Here is a 23845-nt window from a genome sequence, read left to right as displayed (position 1 = left end):
GGAAGAAAAGTTCCCTACAGATGTACTTGGCTTGTTGGCTGGTTTGCATTGATCCTTACTTGCTAGCAAGCTGCTCCTGTGTGGACAGATCACAGACAAATCATTCCACACCCCAGTCCCCAACCTGTGTCTGACGACTCTACAAGCAAGGGCAGGGGGAAGAGGCTGGAAGGAGAGAAACATGGTGTGTGTAAATTATTATCTTAGTAGCTAAGCATTGCTGCTGAGTAGAGCTTGTATTTTTTGGACAGGAAGTTTTGAATAAGGATAATACCATTTATTGCCTAATTTAAAAGAAAAACAGTAAACAGTCTTCAGACTCTATTCCTGTTGACTGACAATGTTAGAACATACAATCACTTGCAAATATAAGTGTTATCCAGATACATTAATTATAAGCGATCTTGCAAGGATTGTGAGGTATTTATGGCAAATAGATAAGACCCTTGGTTTACTTAAAGGAAACCTGAGACAAACATATATAAACATTTTATACATACCCGGGGCTTCCTCCAGCCCACTTTGCACCGATCGCTCCCATGCAGTCTTCCTCTGCCCCCTCGTTCTCCTGGTAGAAGCCTTGTTAGCTTAGCCAGTCATGGTGCATGCGCAGCCCAGCCATGTGCACTCGACCCGCCCTGCGCCGTTGTACTGCACAAGCGCAGAATGCTCCCAGCTATGGGAGCGAGACAGAGGTGCGCACATAGCCGTATTGCACATGCGCCGACTGGCCACACTTACGGGCCTTCTACCGGGAGAATGAGGAGGCGGGGGAAGATGGTGTGGGTGAGATCGGTGCGAAGGGGGCCGGAGAAAGCCCCAGGTATGTATAAAACGTTTATATCTATTCATCTCAGGTACACTTTAATGCCTACATAGACTCAGACTGACATGGAGAGTTTTTACAGACTCTATCCTGTTCACTGTATGCTGCTGCCTGCTCTAGCCTGGAAACTGTATGTTACTAAGCAGAGGGGCTTTCAGGGGGCTACTGTGAATCCTGGAGGGGCAGTGGCCCAGCGTGCCCCAGTGTAGCACCACCACTGTTTTAATGAATTTTTTGTAAGGCAAATCATAAGTAAAAATTTTACTTTGGGTATTATGTACAGGGAAGGCTCTGGATCAGGGCCGCAGGGATGACTGGAGTATGGGGCCCGGCGAACAGAGCCTCACACGGGTTAAGGTTAGGAATCTGTGGGGAGGGATTTAAGGTATAAAATATCAGTATGGCAGCAGAGTGTAGTGAGGGGCCGCTCTAAGCCGCTGCCCCGGGGTCCCTGCACGGTGCAGAGGCTGATCTCGAGGTCATCCTTACTGCGCCTGTGTAAAGTGCCGCTGTCAATCAAGCCCACATTGTCTGCGGTGTTTAAAGCTGTCAAAAGGTTTGCAGAAAAGCATTTGTCCGAGAAGCAGCGAGTGTGAACCAGCCCTTAGTAAGGTACCAAGGGCCTGGATGACCCAAGCCCACACCAGATGGACAAAGCTTCTTTTTTTACCTGTGGCCCCATTTCAATTTAAAGGATACTTTAACCCTAAATAAAAAATGACGCCCTGTGTGTGTGTGGGAGGGGGGAGATGAGCTTAGACTTAATGCACCTCCTGTGGCGTGGCGTCTTCTACGGTTCATCCGCTGTGCCACCCGTTCCTCATTTCCTGATTTGGCTCGGTCTGTGCCCTTTGACCTAGACATACTGTGTTGTGTGACAGTGCAGGCCAGTAAAGCACGCCTACGCCAGTGTGAGGATGTACCAGGCGTGCATGCACTCCACCGGCGAGCACCATCACATACATGCGCAGTGCAGTAAGTCCAGGTCAAAGGGCGCTGACCAGGAAGTAAGGATCGGAAAGCACAGCGAGCAAACCGTAGAAGACGTCAGGCCATGGGAGGTGCGATAAGCTTTTGTGCAGCTGCCTACCCCCCCCCACCACCACCACACACACACACACACACACACAGGGCATCATTTTAAAAAATGTAAATTAGTGCTAAGGTATCGTTTAATCCGTCCCTGCATGGTGACCAAACAAGATGGAAACCAGAAGAAGCAGGCGGATTGCTGTATATCACTGCGTTGCTGCTTTACCCATTCATTTCCCTATTTCATTTCTATAGCGATCTCGCCATTTAATCACGGTTTTTAAAAGATTAAACCTGACCGTGGTCGATCCAGGCACAGGAGCAAGATGGCATCCTTATTTATGACAATGTAATTTTCAGCAATTTACCAAGCTGTAAAAATGTCGTAATTTCCTGACATTAGGAAATACTGCCGCGTGGCGTAAGTTATGCTAATGAGCTGGTCGCATTACATCCGCGCTGGAGACCATTATGGCGAGATTTAAAGTCCCATCGGCAGGGCACGTCGTAATTTCCCCGCACCTACTTAATGTAATCACTCTATTTGCCTGAGAAAAAAATACAGATTTCGCTTTAAAACTTACTTACAGTTAAGCGCAAGTACATGGGGATCTCACACGCGCTCATTCCTTGTGAGTCAGCAGCACCACGCAGGGTACCAGCATGCAATTAGCACAGCACTGACGCTCACATCCAGTTTTCAAGTGAACACAGCTTCAAGCTGCATTAAGTATTTTTAGAGGATCTCGGCTACTAGAGTAAATAATAGGGAATTAAATCACCAGCAGTCTTATTTTAAAAATATGTCCGGTTAAGAAAAAGACGTTGGTTGGACGTGATAGCTAACCGTGCTTCTTGTGATTGCTATTAACAATTTTAACCACTTCGCATCTAGACCTTGTTTCCCACTTATGGACCAGAGCAGTTTTGATCATTTTTTTTTATCAAGACCAACTAGGCTTTCATTGTATGGCATTTTTTTCCTCGAACAATTTTGTTTTATGTGCATTTTAATGGGAAAAAGAGAAAAAAAAATAGAAAAAACACATTAGTTCTCAGTTTTACCAATTCCAAACATAAAAAGTGCTATTGTAGATAAAAAATCATTTTGTTTGGCTATTTCTACCATTTATCACAAAACTTAAATTTTGTTCCTGTCACAATTTATGGTGAAGATATTTAATTCGGGAATAATGCTACAGTGTGTATTTTTCACTATGAACTGAGAAAATAAAAGTATTTTTAATGGTAAAAATCAATATTATTGGCTCAGGGAACATATATTTCCTTTTCACCATTAGTGCTGCATCAGATAATGCCGGTGGTGTGAACAGGAGCAAGCCCGATCGTGCACAGCTGTGCTTCTGCTATAAGAGGTATATTTACATCCTCATGGCTTAGATGAAGTCACAGAGGACAAAGATATACTGAAGTGGTGGAAAAGTGGGTAATGACCTCTATCGCAAAAAATTGAAAAATTTAACCACTTAAGGACCGGTGCATTTTTCTATGATCTGTGCTGGGTGGGCTCTTCAGCCCCCAGCACAGATCAGGTTTCAGGCAGGGCGATCAGACTTCCCCCCTTTTTTTCCCCCTAGGGGATGTCCTGCTGGGGGGGTCTCATCGCCGAAGGCTTGCTGTGCCTAGCAGGGGGGGGGGGGGAGCCTCCCTCCGCAGCGCTATTCCACCCTCCCTCTCCTTCCCTCCCTCCCCTCCTCACTATGGGCGGTACAGTACAGCGATCCGTCCTGTACCGCCTCAGATAGGCTTCAGCCTATCAGACGGCGGCAATCCCTGGCCAATCAGAGGCCGAGGATTGCCGATCTCCTTTACGGCGCTGCTGTCACAGTAGCGCCGTACGAAGTAAACACCGGGGATTTCTTCCCCGCGTGTTTACATTTCGCCTGCGAGCCGCGTTCGGAGGCTCGCAGGCTGTCCACAGAGCCCCCCGCAGTTTCTTGGAAACCAACATGCGAACAGCCGCCGCCTATCGGCGTTGGCTGGTCGTTAAAATAAGTGTAAATATATATAAAGAAAAAGTATTTTTCTTCCAGAGTACAATGAGCCATAAATGACTTTTATCCTATGTTGCTGTCACTTACAGTAGGTAGTAGAAATCTGACAGAACCGACAGGTTTAGAGCTAGTCCATCTCTTCATGGGGGATTCTCCACAAGGCTTTTATTATTTATAAAGACATTACCTGAATAGGATTTATACTAAGATGCTGGCCAGCCTCCCTGTTTACTGCACACTTTTTTGGCAGTCGGGCAGGGCAACTGTCATTTACTTAGTGCTTTTGAAACTAAACAAAACCCTGGGAATCCCCCAAAAGGAGATGGACTAGCCCAAAACCTGTTGGTTCTGTAAGATTTCTACTACCAACTGTAAGTGACAGAAACATAGGAGAAAAGTAATTTATGGCTCATTTTACTCTGGAAGAAATGTACTTCTTATTTGTATGTGTTTACATGTATTTTAAATTTTACAATTTTTTGTGATATTGGTCCTTTAACCACTTGCCGACCGCCTACTTCATATTGGCGGCGGCAAAGTGGCAGCCCCAGGACCACGTAACGCAGATTGGCGTCAGGTCCTGGGGCACTCTCTGGCCGGGGATCGCGCGCTGGGATGCGCGCGCATCCACCGGCAATAGGCTCCGCCCACCCGCGACGTCAACCCGCCGGCCAATCGGAAGCGCCGGCGGGTTGTTAACCCGACGATCCCCGGATAGGAAGCGTATAATACGCTTTGTAATGTTTACAAAGTGTATTATACAGGCTGCCTCCTGCTCTGGTGGTCCCAGTGTCCGAGGGACCACCAGGGCAGGCTGCAGCCACCCTAGTCTGCACCCAAACACACTGCCCCCCCCTGCCCCCTGATCGCCCACAGTACCCCTCAGACCCCCCCCCTGCCCACCCCCCAGACCACCATTTGCACACAATCACCCCCCTAATCACCCATCAATCACTCCCTGTCACTATCTGTCAACGCTATTTTTTTTTTTAGTCCCTAAACTGCCCCCTGCTCCCTCCTGATCACCCCCCCACCCCTCAGATTCTCCCCAGACCCCCCCAGACCCCCCCCCCTGTGTACTGTATGCATCTATCCCCCCTGATCACCTGTCAATCACCCGTCAATCACCCGTCAATCACCCCCTGTCACTGCCAACCATCAATCAGCCCCTAACCTGCCCCTTGCGGGCAATCTGATCACCCACCCACACCAATAGATCGCCCGCAGATCCGACATCAGATCACCTCCCAAATCCATCGTTTACATCTATTCTCTCCTCTAAACACCCACTAATTACCCATCAATCACCCATCAATCACCCCCTATCACCACCTGTCACTGTTACCCATCAGATTAGACCCTTGCGGGCACCCAATCGCCCGCCCACACGCTCAGATTGCCCTCAAACCCCCCCTTATCGATTCGCCAGTGCATTATTTACATCCGTTCTTCCCTGTAATAACCCACTGATCACCTGTCAATCACCCCCTGTCACTGCCACCCATCAATCACCCCCTGTCACTGCCACCCATCAATCAGCCCCTAACCTGCCCCTTGCGGGCAATCTGATAACCCACCCACACCAATAGATCGCCCGCAGATCCGACATCAGATCACCTCCCAAGCGCAGTGTTTACATCTATTCTCTCCTCTAAACACCCACTAATTACCCATCAATCACCCCCTATCACCACCTGTCACTGTTACCCATCAGATTAGACCCTAATCTGCCCCTTGCAGGCACCCAATCACCCGCCCACATGCTCAGATTGCCCTCAGACCCCCCCCTTATCAATTCGCCAGTGCAATATTTACATCTGTTATTCCCTGTAATAACCCACTGATCACCTGTCAATCACCCATCAATCACCCCCTGTCACTGCCACCCATCAATCACCCCCTGTCACTGCCACCCATCAATCAGCCCCTAACCTGCCCCTTGCGGGCAATCTGATCACCCACCCACACCAATAGATCGCCCGCAGATCCGACATCAGATCACCTCCCAAGTGCAGTGTTTACATCTCTTCTCTCCTCTAAACACCCACTAATTACCTATCAATCACCCCCTATCACCACCTGTCACTGTTACCCATCAGATTAGACCCTAATCTGCCCCTTGCGGGCACCCAATCACCCGCCCACACCTCAGAACGCCCTCAGACCCCAGCCCTGATCACCTCGCTAGTGCATTGCTTGCATCTATTTCCTCCCTCTAATCACACCTTGAGACACCCATAAATCACCTCCTGTCACCCCCTAGCACACCTACCCATCAGATCAGGCCCTAATTTGCCCCGTGTGGGCTCCTGATCACTCGGCCAAACCCTCAGATCCCCCTCAGACCCCCTTCCGATCACCTCCCCAGTGCATTGATTGCATCTATTTTCCCCTCTAACCGCCCCCTGAGACACCCATCAATCACCTCCTGTCACCCCCCTAGCACTCCTATCCATCAGATCAGGCCCAATACATCCTGTCATCTAAGAGGCCACCCTGCTTATGACCGTTTCCACAAAACTTGCCCCCTCATAGACCACCTGTCATCAAAATTTGCAGATGCTTATACCCCTGAACAGTCATTTTGAGAAATTTGGTTTCCAGACTACTCACAGTTTTGGGCCCGTAAAATGCCAGGGCAGTATAGGAACCCCACAAGTGACCCCATTTTAGAAAGAAGACACCCCAAGGTATTCTGTTAGGTGTATGATGAGTTCATAGAAGATTTTATTTTTTGTCAAAAGTTAGCGGAAATTGGATTTTTATTGTTTTTTTCACAAAGTGTCATTTTTCACTAACTTGTGACAAAAAATAAAATCTTCTATGAACTCACCATACCCCTAACGGAATACCTTGGGGTGTCGTCTTTCTAAAATGGGGTCACTTGTGGGGTTCCTATACTGCCCTGGCATTTTAGGGGCCCTAAACCGTGGGGAGTAGTCTAGAAAACAAATGCCTCAAAATGACCTGTGAATAGGACGTTGGGCCCCTTAGCGCACCTAGGCTGCAAAAAAGTGTCACACATGTAGTATCCCCATACTCAGGAGAAGTAGTATAATGTGTTTTGTGGTGTATTTTTACACATACCCATGCTGGGTGGGAGAAATCTCTCTGTAAATGGACAATTGTGTGTAAAAAAAATCAAAAATGTGTCATTTACAGAGATATTTCTCCCACCCAGCATGGTTATATGTAAAAATACACCACAAAACACATTATACTACTTTCTCTGAGTACGGCGATACCACATGTGTGACACTTTTTTGGAGCCTAACTGTGCTAAGGGGCCCAAAGTCCAATGAGTACCTTTAGGATTTCACAGGTCATTTTGAGACATTTGGGTTCAAGACTACTCCTGACAGTTTAGGGCCCCTAAAATGCCAGGGCAGTATTGGAACCCCACAAATGACCCCATTCTAGAAAGAAGACACCCCAAGGTATTCCGTTAGGAGTATGGTGAGTTCATAGAAGATTTTATTTTTTGTCACAAGTTAGAGGAAATTGATATGTATTGTTTTTTTTTTTCACAAAGTGTCATTTTCCGCTAACTTGTGACAAAAAAAAAATCTTCTATGAACTCACCATACCCCTAACGGAATACCTTGGGGTGTCTTCTTTCTAAGATGGGGTCACTTGTGGGGTTCCTATACTGCCCTGGCATTTTAGGGGCCCTAAACCGTGAGGAGTAGTCTAGAATCCAAATGCCTCAAAATGACCTGTGAATAGGACGTTAGGCCCCTTAGCGCACCTAGGTTGCAAAAAAGTGTCACACATGTGGTATCGCCGTACTCAGAAGAAGTAGTATAATGTGTTTTGAGGTGTATTTTTATACATACCCATGCTGGGTGGGAGAAATCTCTCTGTAAATGGACAATTGTGTGTAAAAAAAATCAAATAATTGTCATTTACAGAGATATTTCTCCCACCTATCATCTGTATGTGTAAAAATACACCCCAAAACACATTATACTACTTCTCTTGAGTACGGCGGTACCACATGTGTGGCACTTTTTTGCACCCTAAGTGCGCTAAGGGGCCCAAAGTCCAATGAGTACCTTTAGGATTTCACAGGTCATTTTGCGACATTTGGTTTCAAGACTACTCCTCACGGTTTAGGGCCCCTAAAATGCCAGGGCAGTATAGGAACCCCACAAATGACCCCATTTTAGAAAGAAGACACCCCAAAGTATTCCGTTAGGAGTATGGTGAGTTCATAGAAGATTTTATTTTTGTCACAAGTTAGCGGAAAATGACACTTTGTGAAAAAAAACAATTAAAATCAATTTCCGCTAACTTGTGACAAAAAAAAAAATCTTCTATGAACTCACCATCCTCCTAATGGAATACCTTGGGGTGTCTTCTTTCTAAAATGGGGTAATTTGTGGGATTCCTATACTGTCCTGGCATTTTAGGGGCCCTAAACCGTGAGGAGCAGTCTTGAAACGAAATTTCTCAAAATGACCTGTGAAATCCTAAAGGTACTCATTGGACTTTGGGCCCCTTAGCGCAGTTAGGGTGCAAAAAAGTGCCACACATGTGGTATCGCCGTACTCAGGAGAAGTAGTATAATGTGTTTTGGGGTGTATTTTTCCACATACCCATGCTGAGTGGGAGAAATATCTCTATAAATTGACAATTGTGTGTAAAAAAAATAAAACAATTGTCATTTACGGAGATATTTCTCCCACCCAGCATGGGTATGTGTAAAAATACACCCCAAAACACATTATACTACTTCACCTGAGTACGGCAATACCACATGTGTGGCACTTTTTTGCAGCCTAACTGCGCTAAGGGGCCCAAAGTCCAATGAGCATCTTTAGGCTTTACAGGGGTGCTTACAATTAGGCACCCCCCAAAATGCCAGGACAGTGAACACACCCCACAAATGACCCCATTTTGGAAAGTAGACACTTCAAGGTATTCCGAGAGTAGCATAGTGAGTCCGTGGCAGATTTCATTTTTTTTTGTCGCAAGTTAGAAGAAATGGAAACTTTTTTTTTTTTTGTGTTACAAAGTGTCATTTTCCGCTAACTTGTGACAAAAAATAAAATCTTCTATGAACTCACCATGCCTCTCACTGAATACTTTGGGATGTCTTCTTTCCAAAATGGGGTCATTTGGGGGGATTTGTACTATCCTGGAATTTTAGCCCCTCATGAAACCTGACAGGTGCGCAGAAAAGTCAGAGATGCTTGAAAATGGGAAAATTCACTTTTGGCACCATAGTTTGTAAACGCTATAACTTTAACCCAATCCAATAAATATACACTGAATGGTTTTTTTTTTATCAAAGACATATAGCAGAATAACTTTCGCGCTCAAATGTATAGGAAATTTTACTTTATTTGAAAAATGTCAGCACAGAAAGTTAAAAAAGTCATTTTTTTGACAAAATTCATGTCTTTTTTGATGAATATAATAAAAAGTAAAACTCGCAGCAGCAATCAAATAGCACCGAAAGAAAGCTGTATTAGTGACAAGAAAAGGAGGTAAAATTCATTTAGGTGGTAGGTTGTATGACTGAGCAATAAACCGTGAAAGCTGCAGTGGTCCGAATGGAAAAAAAGGCTCTGGTCCTTAAGGGGTTTTATGACTGCAGTCCTTAAGTGGTTAATATATTTATCAGCAGTTTTACTTTCAAATTTTCACCAAGTCATTTTTGCATCAAAATGTTTTGTTTTTTGCGGAAATAGCTTGTATTTTTTTTTTTTGCATTTTTGCAAAAAACATGTAAAAACTTTATTTTACTGCAAAAAGCATAAACATGCAGAAAACTTTATTTTTATCGCACAAAAAATGTACAGCAAAAAAATGAAATCTTTCTACCACGTATATTGTGAAAAGCACAAAACATATCTAAACTTATTTCCGATGGCATTTTCGTTCAAAAATCAAATTTAACATTATTTTCGCGAAAAGTAATGCAAAAAGAATATTGCCGTTTTTACTCATTGCTGTTTATCAGTAGAAAGAACTTTCTTAAAGGACCCCTGAAGTTTATGGAGGTTGCCATATTTATTTTCATTTAAACAATACCAGTTGCCTGGCAGTCCTGCTGATGTATTTAGCTGCAGTAATGCCTTAATCACACCAGAAACAAGCATGTGGCTAATCTTGTCAGATCTGACAATAATGTCAGAAACACCTGATCTGCTGCATGCTTGTTCAGGGGCTATGGCTAAAAGCATTAGAGGCAGAGGATCAGCAGGACAGCCAGGCAACTGGTATTGCTTGCTTAAAAGGAAATACAAATACAATACAATACAATACAAAGAAAATAAATGTGGCAGCCTCTATATACCACAGTTACAGTTGTCCTGGAACCTGAAGCGAGTAAAATTATTTAAAATAAACACATGACGTAACTGCAAATGAATATTTCATACTTACCTCAAAGTCAGTTCCTCTCAGAAGTTCACCATTTTCTTCTTACAGTGATCCCTTCCAGTTCTGACAATATTTTGTCAGAACTGAAATATACCAGTTGCTGTCAGTTATATATCAGCAGCTGTCAGTTACAAGTGAATGTGCAAGGTAATGTCCATGTTTCCTTATGGCTCAAGTGGGTGATATTACACAGTGCGCTGACCAGGAAGCTGTTTTTAAAATTGAGGATGGAAAATTCCATTGATCACAGAGGACAAATGGGACACAGGAGACGAAAAAGAGATTGAGTAGTAGACTACACAGGACAGGCACGTGCAGAGGGGGGTGCGCTGGGTGCCTAGGCACCCCCTGTTTTAAAACCCTCAAAAAAGGTCCCTCTGGCCGCGTAAAATAAGCTCCGCCCCGATCATGATAAGCCCCGCCCTGCCTGGGACACTTTCAAGTGAGAAGGAAGAAGACGAATACTGACCTCTCCCTCCACCTTGGACCCATACTGACCTCTACCTCTCCCAGCACCCACAGTGACCTCTCCATCCACCTAGCACCCACAGTGACCTCTCCATCCACCTAGGACCCATACTGACCTCTCCCTTCACCTAGCATCCACAGTGACCTCTCCATCCACCTAGCACCCACAGTGACCTCTCCATCCACCTAGCACCCACAGTGACCTCTCCATCCACCTAGGACCCATACTGACCTCTCCATCCACCTAGCACCCACAGTGACCTCTCCCTTCACCTAGCACCCACAGTGACCTCTCCCTTCACCTAGCACCCACAGTGACCTCTCCCTTCACCTAGCACCCACAGTGACCTCTCCCTCCACCTAGCACCTACAGTGACCTCTCCCTCCACCTAGCACCCACAGTGACCTCTCCCTCCACCTAGGACCCATACTGACCTCTCCATCCACCTAGCACCCACAGTGACCTCTCCATCCACCTAGCACCCACAGTGACCTCTCCCTCCACCTAGGACCCATACTGACCTCTCCCTCCCCAGCACCCACAGTGGTTATTTTCGACTTTTTATTTTCAGTTCAGGTTCTCTTTAAAGGAAACCAGAAGTGAGAGGGATATGAAGGCTGACATATTTATTTTGTTTTTAAAAATGAAAATTGCCTGGCTGTCCTGCTGATCCTCTGCCTCTAATACTTTTATCCATAGACCCTGAACACGCATGCAGACCATCCCCTGAGGAGGAGTCATGGCTGGTGACAAAAACCAGTAGAGAGGAGCAAAGGGGGACTGGTCTGGTGGCATAGAGGTGGAGAGCAGACCAGCGTTATACGTTACCTTCATCCAGCAGAGCTCATCACTCTTCTCTTCACTGCAGCCGCCATACAGCCCCTCCCCCCTGCGGCTCCTGTCTGAACATGTCAAGTGACACGCATCAGGAGCTGCAAAAGAGATTGGCTCTGTGGCAGCAACAGTGAGAAGAGGAGTGAGGAGGACATGTCGTTCTGCTGGATGATGTAGTATGAAGCTGCTTTGCTCTACACTTCCATGCCCGCCCTTGTGTGCTGATGTGGAGGATGGGAAGACACTTATGCACTGCCATCTTAGGGAAGTGGCGGTTGAGCAGGAGGACCTGGATGGAGGAGTTTTGCTGGAGGGCTTGCCAGGATCACGGTACGCCCCTGCTCTTCTTTTTTTCATATGTAGCAAAGTTTCTGTTATCCGGAAACTCAGGCAATAAGAAGTCTCAACTAGGCAACCGGAAGTGTCAAAGCCTCCGGGTGGCGTCTCCTACCCTTCCTGTAGCTTCCAGAAGCTTGCCGGCGTAGGTGCACGTCTCTCGGCGTGTCACATGACCACATGCGCGTCAGGTATGGGTAGAAGATGCCGCTCTGTAAATATTTTATGGGGGATGGAGGGGGCGTACGCTTTTTTGTCCGACAAACGACTGGCGGCAACCACATGTATCCGGTATCAGGCTATTCCCTCCGGTGCTGGATACTGGAGTGCTTGCTGTTGAATCCACTACAGGGCCCCTTTAATAAAGCATTACAGTTCAATGCTTTTTTGTCCCCTTTAACTATCATGCGTGTTTGCTTTTCTGTGGAAAGAACATAACTCATTACTTGCCAATCCTCCTGTGCTCACTTCTAACTCTAGCAAAGGGATTCAATTAGAATATTACAGTTTGAAGGGAACAGAACAGCGGTGTAGCTGGCCTGAGCGAACCTCTCTCTGCATTCATCCATTCTTCCTGCCAACAGTTCCATTTTAACAAGCCAGCTTCCCCCCAAACTTCTTATAACACCAAGTTTTGTTAAATGTCATGTACTAGTAAAATTTTACTCAGCTACTAAACATTACTAGCACATAACGCTGGATGGTGCTTTATTGCATTGCTATCTGAGGTATTTTTTGTCTTTTTTTTTCCTGCTGTAACACCGGAGAAAATGATCCACAATGATTCTGTATCTGTAGCCGGTTTTGTTAAAGCAATCCCGAGCCCTGATCTGGGTGGGGGGATTCAGGTAGGGCCACTTAGCCGGATCAGGTAGCGCCTCTTACGCCCACTTCTGTGGCTAGCAGTGTCGTTTTTAGTGACCCCGGTGTCACAGCGCTGAAGCTCGCCTCTCTGCTCCTCCTCACGGAGCAGAAAAGCTGGGGAGAGGCGCGTTCATGCGGAGGGCCGTGATAGAGGCGGGGAGAGGCTCAGAGGGGAGGGGTAAAGTGGGAGGGAGGCGCACAGAGGTGGGGAAGGGGTGTTTTGCAGGTGTGCCTCTCCTGCTAGGGACGCCCCTTCCCCTAGTAATCTAGTAACAATCCCATTGTCTGCATTTTCCAGGGCCCACAGTGGATAGAAGGGGGGACAGAGAGCGGCACGCAGAGGACACAGAGGCATGTCCTTAAAAAAGGGACTTCAGCCTACACAAACATACTGTCATTAAGTTAGATTAGTTATGTTAATTAAAATAGATAGGTAATATAATCTCTTACCCACCCTGTTTTAAAAGAACAGGCAAAGGTTTGTGATTTCAAGAGGGCAGCCATATTTTTGGTTGAAAGAAAGTGACAGGGAGCATGAGACACAGTTCCAACTGTCCTGTGTCCTAATCACCCCTCCCAGTTGCTAAGCAACGAGAACAACAACATCAGAAATCCCATCATGCTTTGCACAGCATCAGGGGAAAAAAGCCCGGGGAGTTTTCTTTGATGGGGCGGAGCTTAGCTAAAAATGCAGCTAAAAATGAGACTTCTATAAAAAGAACAAAGTTCTGATGCTGTGAAACTGTTAAAGAAACACCAAGCCTGTTCAGTTCTGCTGAGTAGATTTTTAGTCTTGGAGGTTCACTTTAAGCAAAAAACAGTCCTCTGTGTCCCATTTGTATTACAAAAAAACACCTCGGGTACACTTTAAAGAGGAACTATACTGAACATAATGAGTAAAATTGATTATTTTTTGCAATATTCATTTATAAATTCTTTAGTCAGTGTTTGCCCATTGTAAAATCTTTCTTCTCCCTGATTTACATTCTGAAATTGATGACAGGTGGCAACATCTTTACTGCTGGCAGGTGTATCACTGTGGAATGCTTGTTGTCTATTCCAACGTGAGCAGAAATAGCCTACCAATAAAGGGGTCAGGGGGCCTCCTGTTAATATTTGCCCAGTGCTAATTTAATGAAGAAACAGACCTGTATTTCCTAAGTAGGGCTGCAGATGGATGTGTCCTGTTTCTGTTCTCACCTTCAGCTTTCCATAAGACACAACAACACATCTGTATACTGATTACAGCAGGGGGCAACAGTATTTAGACTCATATGGGACTGTCTTCCCCCTGTATTACTTTAATGGATTTTGGGGTAATGGCAAAACAATTTCCTCAAAAAGTGCCTATGGTTGTATATTATTCATTCACATTTTCTCCTGAGGTATTTTCCATTCCTCTGTCTTTCCCTCCTTTTTCATTACAGCTGTGGTTGCTGGGGTCCTGAGGCCAAGGTTAAAGAGGAACTCCAGCCTAAACAAACATACTGTCATTAAGTTACATTAGTTATATTAATTAAAATAGATAGGTAATATAATCTCTTACTCACACTGTTTTCAAAGAACAGGCAAATGTTTGATTTCATGATGGCAGCCATCTTTTTGGTTGAAAGGAGGTGACAGGGAGCATGAGACACAGTTCCAACTGTCCTGTGTCCTGAGCACCTCTCCCAGTTGCTAGGCAACGTGAACAACAACAAAGGAAATCCCATCATGCTCTGCACAGCATCAGGGAAAAAAAGCCTGAGCTTTTTTTCTTTGATGGGTGGAGCTTAGCTAAAAATGCAGCTAAAAATGATGCTTTGGTAAGAAAAACAAAGTTTTGATGCTGTGAAACTGTTAAAGAAGCGCCAGAGGGAGGAAAACAAATGTTAATTTCTTTAAAAAAAAATACAATAAATATTTGTAAAAAAAATAAACAAACAACTGGGGGGCAACGGTCAGACCCCGCCAACAGAAAGATGTGTTGGTGGGGATAAAAAGGGGGGGTCACTAGTGTGCTGAGTTGTGCGGCCCTGCAGCTAGGCCTTAAAGTGAACCGAGCACCTTTTTTTCACTCAGGACATTTCTATAGCACATGAAAAATGCATGCCGACTATCTGTTTCATTATTAAAATAAACTTTAATTTTACCTTGTATTTTACATTCAAAGTAGTTAAATTAGCCTGTTTGAGCAGGCCTGCCTGACCGTCCCCATCCGCAGAGACTTCAGGAACCTAATTGTTTTATTGAGCTAATTACCAAGAGGTAAACAATGCCTTTCATCAGCAAAGGGGGTTAGTAATTAGGAGTGTGTCTTCAAAGCCATGGTGTGTGTCTACAGATTGAGTGCTCACAACCTTGAAATAGAGTCTGGGAGACACAGACAGACGTACAAACCCAGGGAAGAGAGACTATGCCAACACTGTGAGCAGAAGACCCTTGAGGATGAAAGCCACTTCCTATTGCACTGCCCCAAATATACCGCTACCAGGGAACCCTTCTTTAAGAAATTGTTGGAACTATTCCCAGACTTTCTCACATTAGAAGATGAGAGAAAAACATATATCCTACTGGGAGAAGAGGAATCCACAGTGACAATCGCTGCACACTATGTCACAGCATGCCACAGACTGAGAGGAACATAACGGAACTGTAAACCTAAAAAATGCCCACAGACTGCTTAGCCATTGTCCCCATACCCCTCCCCCTCCCATGCACCCCTTTTTCCCCTTGCTTGGCAATACCTGTAATTAATCTTGGTCATGCCAATAAAGCTATCTTTGACTTTGACTTTGTGTGTCAATGTGTCAAGATAGCATCTCTAACTTCTGTAAATAAGAAATGTGAGAAGGGGAGGGGGGAACATGGCAGCTTCTATGTCAGGAGAGATTTCAGTGAAAGAGAATGTGCTCAGTTCCCTTTAAAGCTCCAGTGGCCAATTAAGCAAAAAATGGCCTGGTCTTTAGGGGGGTTTAGCACTGTGGTCCTCGAGTGGTTACGGTTCTGTTCCCACTTAAGCTGAGAACGGACACTGCAAAACTGTGGAGGTAACACATCTGCCCCGGGTTCCAGCCGGACCACCGTGGATTGTACACTGCTGGCCGCACATGATGCTCCGCAAGTGGGATCCGAGCCTTATACTGTTGATACCTATGCTGGAGACTAAAGCCAAAGCTTTGCAATATGTTTTTTGTATATACTGTAAATAGCTGAGGCCATTCAAAGCGCAACCAGTGTGGGAAGTTTGTGTGGGAAGTATTGTCCCAAGGGTAAGTTGTGATCTGAGGGGATCAGCTAAGGTCATCATTTCGAGCAACGTTTATCAAAAATGTGTTTTGTGCTACATTAAAAGCAAGAAGTTTTAAATCAGGATGATTTAAAACATCTTGCTTTTACTGATGGCTAACACAGTACAATACCCTACTGCTACTACTGTGCTACATCAAAGGATACCTTAGGCTTTGGCCACACTCGTTTTATGATCCTTGCAAGATAGCCCCCAGGCTGTGAGGATCACAAGGGGTAGGAAAGGGAAAGGGTGTAAACATTGAGGGGCCCCATCACAGGCGTAAGTAGAAATCCCTGGGCCCCCCTGCAAAAAAAAAATCACGCCCCCCCCCCTCCTGGGCCCGCTCGGGGCTTTTTTGGGGGGCAGGAGGGGTCGCAACATGGGGAGAGCGTGGCCACACGTTGGAGGGGAGGGGGGACGCCCCCCTCACCTTGGGCTTTCCCCTCTGCGCTCCCCTTCTGCAATTATCACTGGCATCAGGCGGCGGAGGGCTGAACACATACCTCCATCGTGCCGGAGGTCTCCGATCTCTAAGAGCTTCATGCTACTTCCTGTTTACATACCTCCGGCGCGATGGAGGTATGTGTTCAGCCTGCCGCTGGATGCCAGTGATAATTGCAGGAGGGGAGAGCCCGAGGTGAGGGAGGGGAGCCCACCAATGTGCGGCCACGCTCTCCTCTTAAGTTATGACCCCTTAAGTTACGGCCCTGGACCCCCCCCCCCACAGGGTCAGGGGTTGCATCCCCTATTGTTACGCCCCTGGGCCCCATCAGTGCTTTGCTGGGGGGGGGGGGGGGTCATCATTTATAGTTATGCCCCTGGGCCTATGCTCTGCATTACAGTGCAGGTATAAATGGGTTGTAGTCTTTTTTTTTAAGTCTGCTCCTCATAACCAAGGCCAGCTTTATACTTTTTGTGCCCCTAGGCCGAGTATGTTGTGATTCCCCTTCCATGTGCAACAACGCCCCTCCCATTCCATGTGCAGCCCCCTCTTCCATGTGTATCATCCATGTACAGCAGCCCCTCCCATTCCATGTGCAGCACCCTCTTCCATGTGTATCATCCATGTATGCAGCCTCTCTTCTTTCATGAACAGCATCACTTTCCCTTTTTAATGTGTTGCTCCACATTTTCACCCTCCTCTTTCATATGTCCAGGTTCCCCCTTGGGCTGCAGCAGCCCAAGGCCAGGGCCTTTGTGGCCTTCCCAGAAATCCAGTCCCGCTCGTATGCTTATTCTGGGTTCGTCTTCTCTAACTCACATGGATGTAGATAGCACCATTTCTCATTTTTTTTTGTTCTTCTTTCTATGAATTTCAGGCATTGCTGGGTGCATTAACCCCCTCTCCGAAACTTCAGCAACCATTCCTCGGCAAAGTGCGTTTCCGTCACATGGGATTATATTAGCTTCCATCAGATTATAACCCCGGGCGTTAATAACCTTATAAAGCCTCATTACTCCACACCTCCTCCCACCTCGCCGCTTTACACATCTCTTCCACACAAGCGGGCCCGAGTAGATCTGGGACTGCATTAAAATAACAGCGGTGGGTAAGCCGGGGGTTAATGCGCTCGTAGATACGGTCCGATGGAGTTACTAGACGATCTTTCTTGACAAATTACTGGAGTGAGAAATATAGGAGAGCCGGGGCTGGAATGATTTCTGAAAAACTTTCCTCTCGCAAAACGTCCAACGGAAAAGAAGAAAGGCCATTAGCAAAGCAAATTGTGTTTTGCGCAGATAATTTACGCATGAACACGTTGCTCTGTCTTTAGGTGAAGCCATGGAAGTGATTTTTTTTTTCTGAAAATATGAAAAGTCTTAAAGTCGCTGTTGTTTTAGCCTTTCGGCCCCTGGAATTTGCTCTGCGTTGCACTAGACACGGGGGTGACATAGGTCAGCTCTCCACTGAGGACCAGAGGGCCAAAGCTAATAACATTGTGTGTGCAGCAGTCTCCTGTCACCTGCTGCAGAGAGGCCAGCCCAGCACGGCTACTGCAAGCAAATCCAACTTCAGAATAAAAAATAAATAAATAAAAACAGAGGTTTGGGTAGTGTGGAATGGGACATACATGAAATAAAGGCGCCTAGAAAAAAGGGCGCAGGAGATTGCCACTAGTAGAATATCGCTACAATTAGCGATATTCTACTGCTGGATTTCATGGTAAAATATTGGTAATGTTTACTGATAATCCAATAGCTAAACCTAACCCTAATCTCACACAACCGCCTGGTGGTGCCTAACTCTAAGATCCCCCCTGGTGGTGCCTAACCGTAAGATTCTCCTTGGTGGTGCCTAACCCTAACACCCCCCCCCCAGTGCCTAACCCTAAGACCCCCCCTGGTGCTGCCTAACCCTAGGAATCCCCCCGTGGCCCCTAACCCTAAGACCCTTCCTTGGTAGTACCTAGACCTCTAACGCAAAGCTGCACCCGGAGGCACCCAACAGAATCCTGGTCTGCACCCACTATGCAATGCTACAGTTTGTATTTCCACAAACCCCCCAACCGTGACAGCATGTCAGTTTTGACCATGGGGAGAGGTTCTGGAGATCACGTGCCTTCTAGAGAGAAAATTAAGAAAATTTGAAAAACCACAGAAAGACACCAGGAGCCCTCTATGGTGTAGTTTATTAGGATAAATGGATAGTAGTAAAAATGTTTCTGTACCGTGTTAGCCAAACAAATTATGTAGGTAGAAAAAAAACAAAGGAGAAAAGTGATATATAAATGTTCGGATTCTGGATATTTCCAGATGTTAGCTGAAGTAAAACACTGATGTAGGTAAATAGTAAACACGTAGATGGCAGTTGTGCTGGTTGCTGTTTAGCAGTTAGATGTCAGGATAAATGGAGTAATTTGTGGTATAAAAATATACTCACACAGCCCATGTTGCAACAGCAGCAGCAACACCTACACCTGTGGAGAAAGTCCATCTCCACTAGGAACGTATATGATTTTGGTGGTCACTCCCCCCCCCCCCCCCAAAAAAGGAAAAAAACAGTTTAAAACATAAAAGATTGGCCTACCTTGAGAAAGTCAAGAAACAGCACAAGTTGAGAATGACAAGTTATTAAAAACACTAGGACGACGCATTTTGCAGGTCCTGCTTCTTCAGGTCTATAAGTGTCTTGTTGCGGCAAGCAAAAAGCACTTATTTAGCTAAATATTTTGTTGTTTGGATAATAGCCATAGAAAATGGGGCATCACTGCACATGGGAACCAGCAGGGCTTGGGTAGATAGTAAACATGCTAGCCTTGGGAACCTTTATAGTTAAGTAGTTAGGCAAAGCATAAGCTGAATGTGTGTGTGTGGGCACATCAGGGCTCAGGGTTGATGGGTTCTATGTAAACTTGGCAATCACCAAGACCCCGATCTCCTTGGGGACTCCAAGTTTTGGAGATCATAACAATTTTGTGATCAGTACAGACTAAAATGGAAGATGCTCCATGTTCAAATTTGTCCATGTCCCCATTTTTACATAAAATAATCCAGTCAGTGTGAAGTCATACCTCGCGACTAGAGCTTGGTAGCTATGATAGGCAGTCATCCTCCTTCCCTAAAACATTGGTCACGTGACTGTATGAGAATATTTCAGTTGGGCATTAACTGGCAGCTGTTAGTCACTGAGGAACTATGAACTGGTGTGACGTCTTTTTTTTTTTCTTTTTAAATTACATTTCACTTATATGCTAGATTCTCTGGTTTGTACAGCACTCTAACCTTAAGGCTGCTTGCACACCAAGACGTTACAGGCGCACGTTAGTGCGCCTGTAACGCTCCCCCAACGCACAGCAATGTAACACAAGTGGGCTGTTCACACAGCCCACGTTGCGTTACATGTAACGCTGCACGTTCTGTGCAAAGTGCAGCATGCTACGGCGTTGGAGCGGCTATAGCCGCGTTAGACTGTTTGCACATGCGCAGTGGGGGGCGGAGGAGGCGGGGAGAGCCAGCTACAGTAGCCGCGCACATGGCTACTTAATATTCACTGCACTGGCGGGCGCTGATTGGCCGGCGGGACCACGTGATGCGGAGTGTCTCGCTCCGCATCACGTGGTCCCGCTGGCCAATCAGCGCCACTCTGGGAGATATTATGGGCATCGAGCAGCCTAACGCGGCTCACTCTACCGTCGGCTTTTGCAGCACCATACGTTGTGTTAGGTGCACGTTATGCGACCTTAACGTGCCACCTAACACAACGTCTTGGTGTGCAAGAAGCCTAAAAAAACAAAACATTTTTTGTTTTCCTCAACACTCCTAGACAGATTTCTCAACTTACTGTCTGCACAGGGAGTGATGTAAATTCTCATAGTCTCAGTGATAGAAGATAGCGGCATTGTAGTTCTATAATGCACCTTTATTGCATACAGTCGGATACAGATACTGTGTTAGACAGTGGAGGTAGGTGGAGCCTAACAGACATTTTGTGGCTGTCCGCTTCCTCAGAGGCTATGACACACACCTCACCCCCTCACCTTTGAGTAGTCTCGCACTTAGCGAGTGCATCCCTAGTTAGCTTCCATGTCCTTGCAGCCGCGGTATGCGGCACCTGACTTCAGACCCATAAGTGATGAGCTGACAGCTCCAATCAATTGGTGTGCTCCGGGTCCCCCGTCAGTCAAGCTGCGTGACAAACTTGCACTGGATGACGTCATCAGGAGCCAGCCCCCTGCTGCATGGTATCGTGGGGTTGCTAGGTGATCACTAGAGTTGGGCCGAACCTCCGATTTTCGGTTCGCGAACCGGGTTCGCGAACTTTTGCGAAAGGTTCGGTTCGCGTTAAAGTTTGCGAACCGCAATAGACTTCAATGGGGATGCGAACTTTGAAAAAAAAAAATAATTATGCTGGCCACAAAAGTGATGGAAAAGATGTTTCAAGGGGTCTAACACCTGGAGGGGGGGATGGCGCACTGAACAGAACAGGTATGCAGTGGCGGGTTCACTAAACAGAACAGGTATACAGTGGCGGTTCACTGAACAGAACAGGTATGCAGTGGCGGGTTCACTTAACTGCACAGGTATGCGCACTGATGCGGTGGGTCCACTGAACAGAACAGGTATGCAGTGGCGGGTTCACTAAACAGAACAGGTATACAGTGGCGGTTCACTAAACAGAACAGGTATGCAGTGGCGGGTTCACTTAACTGCACCGGTATGCGCACTGATGCGGTGGGTTCACTGAACAGAACAGGTATGCAGTGGCGGGTTCACTAAACAGAACAGGTATACAGTGGCGGTTCACTAAACAGAACAGGTATGCAGTGGCGGGTCCACTGAACAGAACAGGTATGCAGTGGCGGGTTCACTTAACTGCACCGGTATGCGCACTGATGCGGTGGGTTCACTGAACAGAACAGGTATGCAGTGGCGGGTTCACTAAACAGAACAGGTATGCAGTGGCGGGTCCACTGAACAGAACAGGTATGCAGTGGCGGGTTCACTTAACTGCACAGGTATGCGCACTGATGCGGTGGGTCCACTGAACAGAACAGGTATGCAGTGGCGGGTTCACTAAACAGAACAGGTATACAGTGGCGGTTCACTAAACAGAACAGGTATGCAGTGGCGGGTCCACTGAACAGAACAGGTATGCAGTGGCGGGTTCACTTAACTGCACAGGTATGCGCACTGATGCGGTGGGTTCACTGAACAGAACAGGTATGCAGTGGCGGGTTCACTAAACAGAACAGGTATGCAGTGGCGGGTCCACTGAACAGAACAGGTATGCAGTGGCGGGTTCACTTAACTGCACAGGTATGCGCACTGATGCGGTGGGTCCACTGAACAGAACAGGTATGCAGTGGCGGGTTCACTAAACAGAACAGGTATACAGTGGCGGTTCACTAAACAGAACAGGTATGCAGTGGCGGGTCCACTGAACAGAACAGGTATGCAGTGGTGGGTTCACAGCACAGGTATGCAGTGGTGGGTTCACAGCACAGGTATGCAGTGGTGGGTTCACAGCACAGGTATGCAGTGGTGGGTTCAATGAACAGGTATACAGTGGCGGGTCCACTGAACAGAACAGGTATGCAGTGGTGGGTTCACAGCACAGGTATGCAGTGGTGGGTTCACAGCACAGGTATGCAGTGGTGAGTTCACAGAACAGGTATGCAGCCAGACAGGAACAAGCTAAGCCTAACTAATCTTTCCCTGAGAGACAGTCTGCAGCAGCTCGCCCTACTCTGACTAATGCAGGCACACGAGTGGCCGTAATGGCCGCCGCTGCCTGCCTTATATAAGGGGGGGTGGGGCTCCAGGGGCTAGTGTAGCCTAATTGGCTACACTGGGCCTGCTGACTGTGATGTAGAGGGTCAAAGTTGACCCTCCATGTGCATTATGGGGCGAACCGAACTTCCGCAAAGGTTCGCCTGCGGGACGCGAACGCGAACCACGGAAGTTCGCATGGAACCGTTCGCAGGCGAACCGTTCGGCCCAACTCTAGTGATCACAGACAACCTAGACCAAGCGAAAACATAGAGGAAGAAAGGATTAGTTAATCAGGGGATGACGCAAGTTTGCAAAACCGGTCGGGAAGGAGACAAGCGACACCTTTCATCTGCTTGTACCTGATACTGGCCAGTACACATGCACCTCTTGGCTTCGGGGTACCCATTGTCTGGGCCCCGTATGTAAGTGCTCTTTTTATGGTTTTATATGTTGTTTTGGTTTTATATTGATATCTTAAAAAAACTGAGCACGGTGGAACCGAAAATATGTGTTGACCTTCTGACCTGCGCTGATTTGTTTATAATATAGAATTTAAAGTATACCGGAGACGAGTACACTAAAAGATGTTATACTTACCCGGGGCTTCCTCTAGCCCCACGAGCACCAATGCATCCCTCGTTGCCCTCCCGAGTGCCTCACTCTGCCTGGTAGTGGTCTTGGTAATCTGGTTCAGCCGTGCCAGTCGGCTGTTCTGCACATGCGCAGTCCCACTATCTGTATCTGACTGTATGCAATAATGGTTTGTTATTAAGTTACAGTGCCACTATCTTCTATCACTGAGAATTTGGATCTATTTAGTTATTTTTATTTAATTAGCACCGACATCTTCCACAGCGCCGTACAGAGCATATTGTTTTGTCACTAACTGTTGCTCAGAGGGCCTCACCATGTAGTCCCTACCATAGCCATGTGCCTATGTATGTATTGTGTAGTGCATGTATCATACAGAAGGAGAAGAGTAGACTGCTGCACTCACATGTATACACAGTTGGGAGCATGGAAATCAACGCCAAAAGTTCATAAATATCCAAGGAAATCCCGCTACACCAAACGGTAGGGTGAAGTAGAATTTTTTTTATTTTTAATCCATCATCAGTGTACACCCTCTAGGGGTGTGGCATTGTACCCTATATAACCTGTATAACACCTGTCTTAGTAAGCTATGATTAAGGAGCCATTCATCGCTCCGATACGCGTGAGCTTTTTTATCTGTACACTGATGATGGATTAAGATGGATTAAAAATAAAGATTTTTCTACTTCACCCTACCTCCTGGAGTAGCGGGATTTCCTTGGATACTCCTGCATGTATCATAGTCTAAGGCCAATTTACGGGGAAGCCAATTAACTTATATGTATGTTTTTGTGATGTGGGAGGAAACCAGAGTGCCCAGCAGAAACCCACACAGACACGGGGAGAACATACCATCTCCTTGCAGATGTTGACCTGGTCGGCATTTGAACCCGGGACCCATCGCTGCAAGGTGAAAGCGCTAACCAGGGCCGTTTTTTGGGGCGTGCGGTACGTGCAACTGCAAGGGGCGCAGTACAGCAGGAGGGAGAAGGGGGGCGCTG

Source organism: Hyperolius riggenbachi, chromosome 3, assembly GCF_040937935.1.
Source record: "Hyperolius riggenbachi isolate aHypRig1 chromosome 3, aHypRig1.pri, whole genome shotgun sequence".
NCBI classification, from domain to species: domain Eukaryota; kingdom Metazoa; phylum Chordata; class Amphibia; order Anura; family Hyperoliidae; genus Hyperolius; species Hyperolius riggenbachi.
This window is presented reverse-complemented; position numbering follows the sequence as displayed.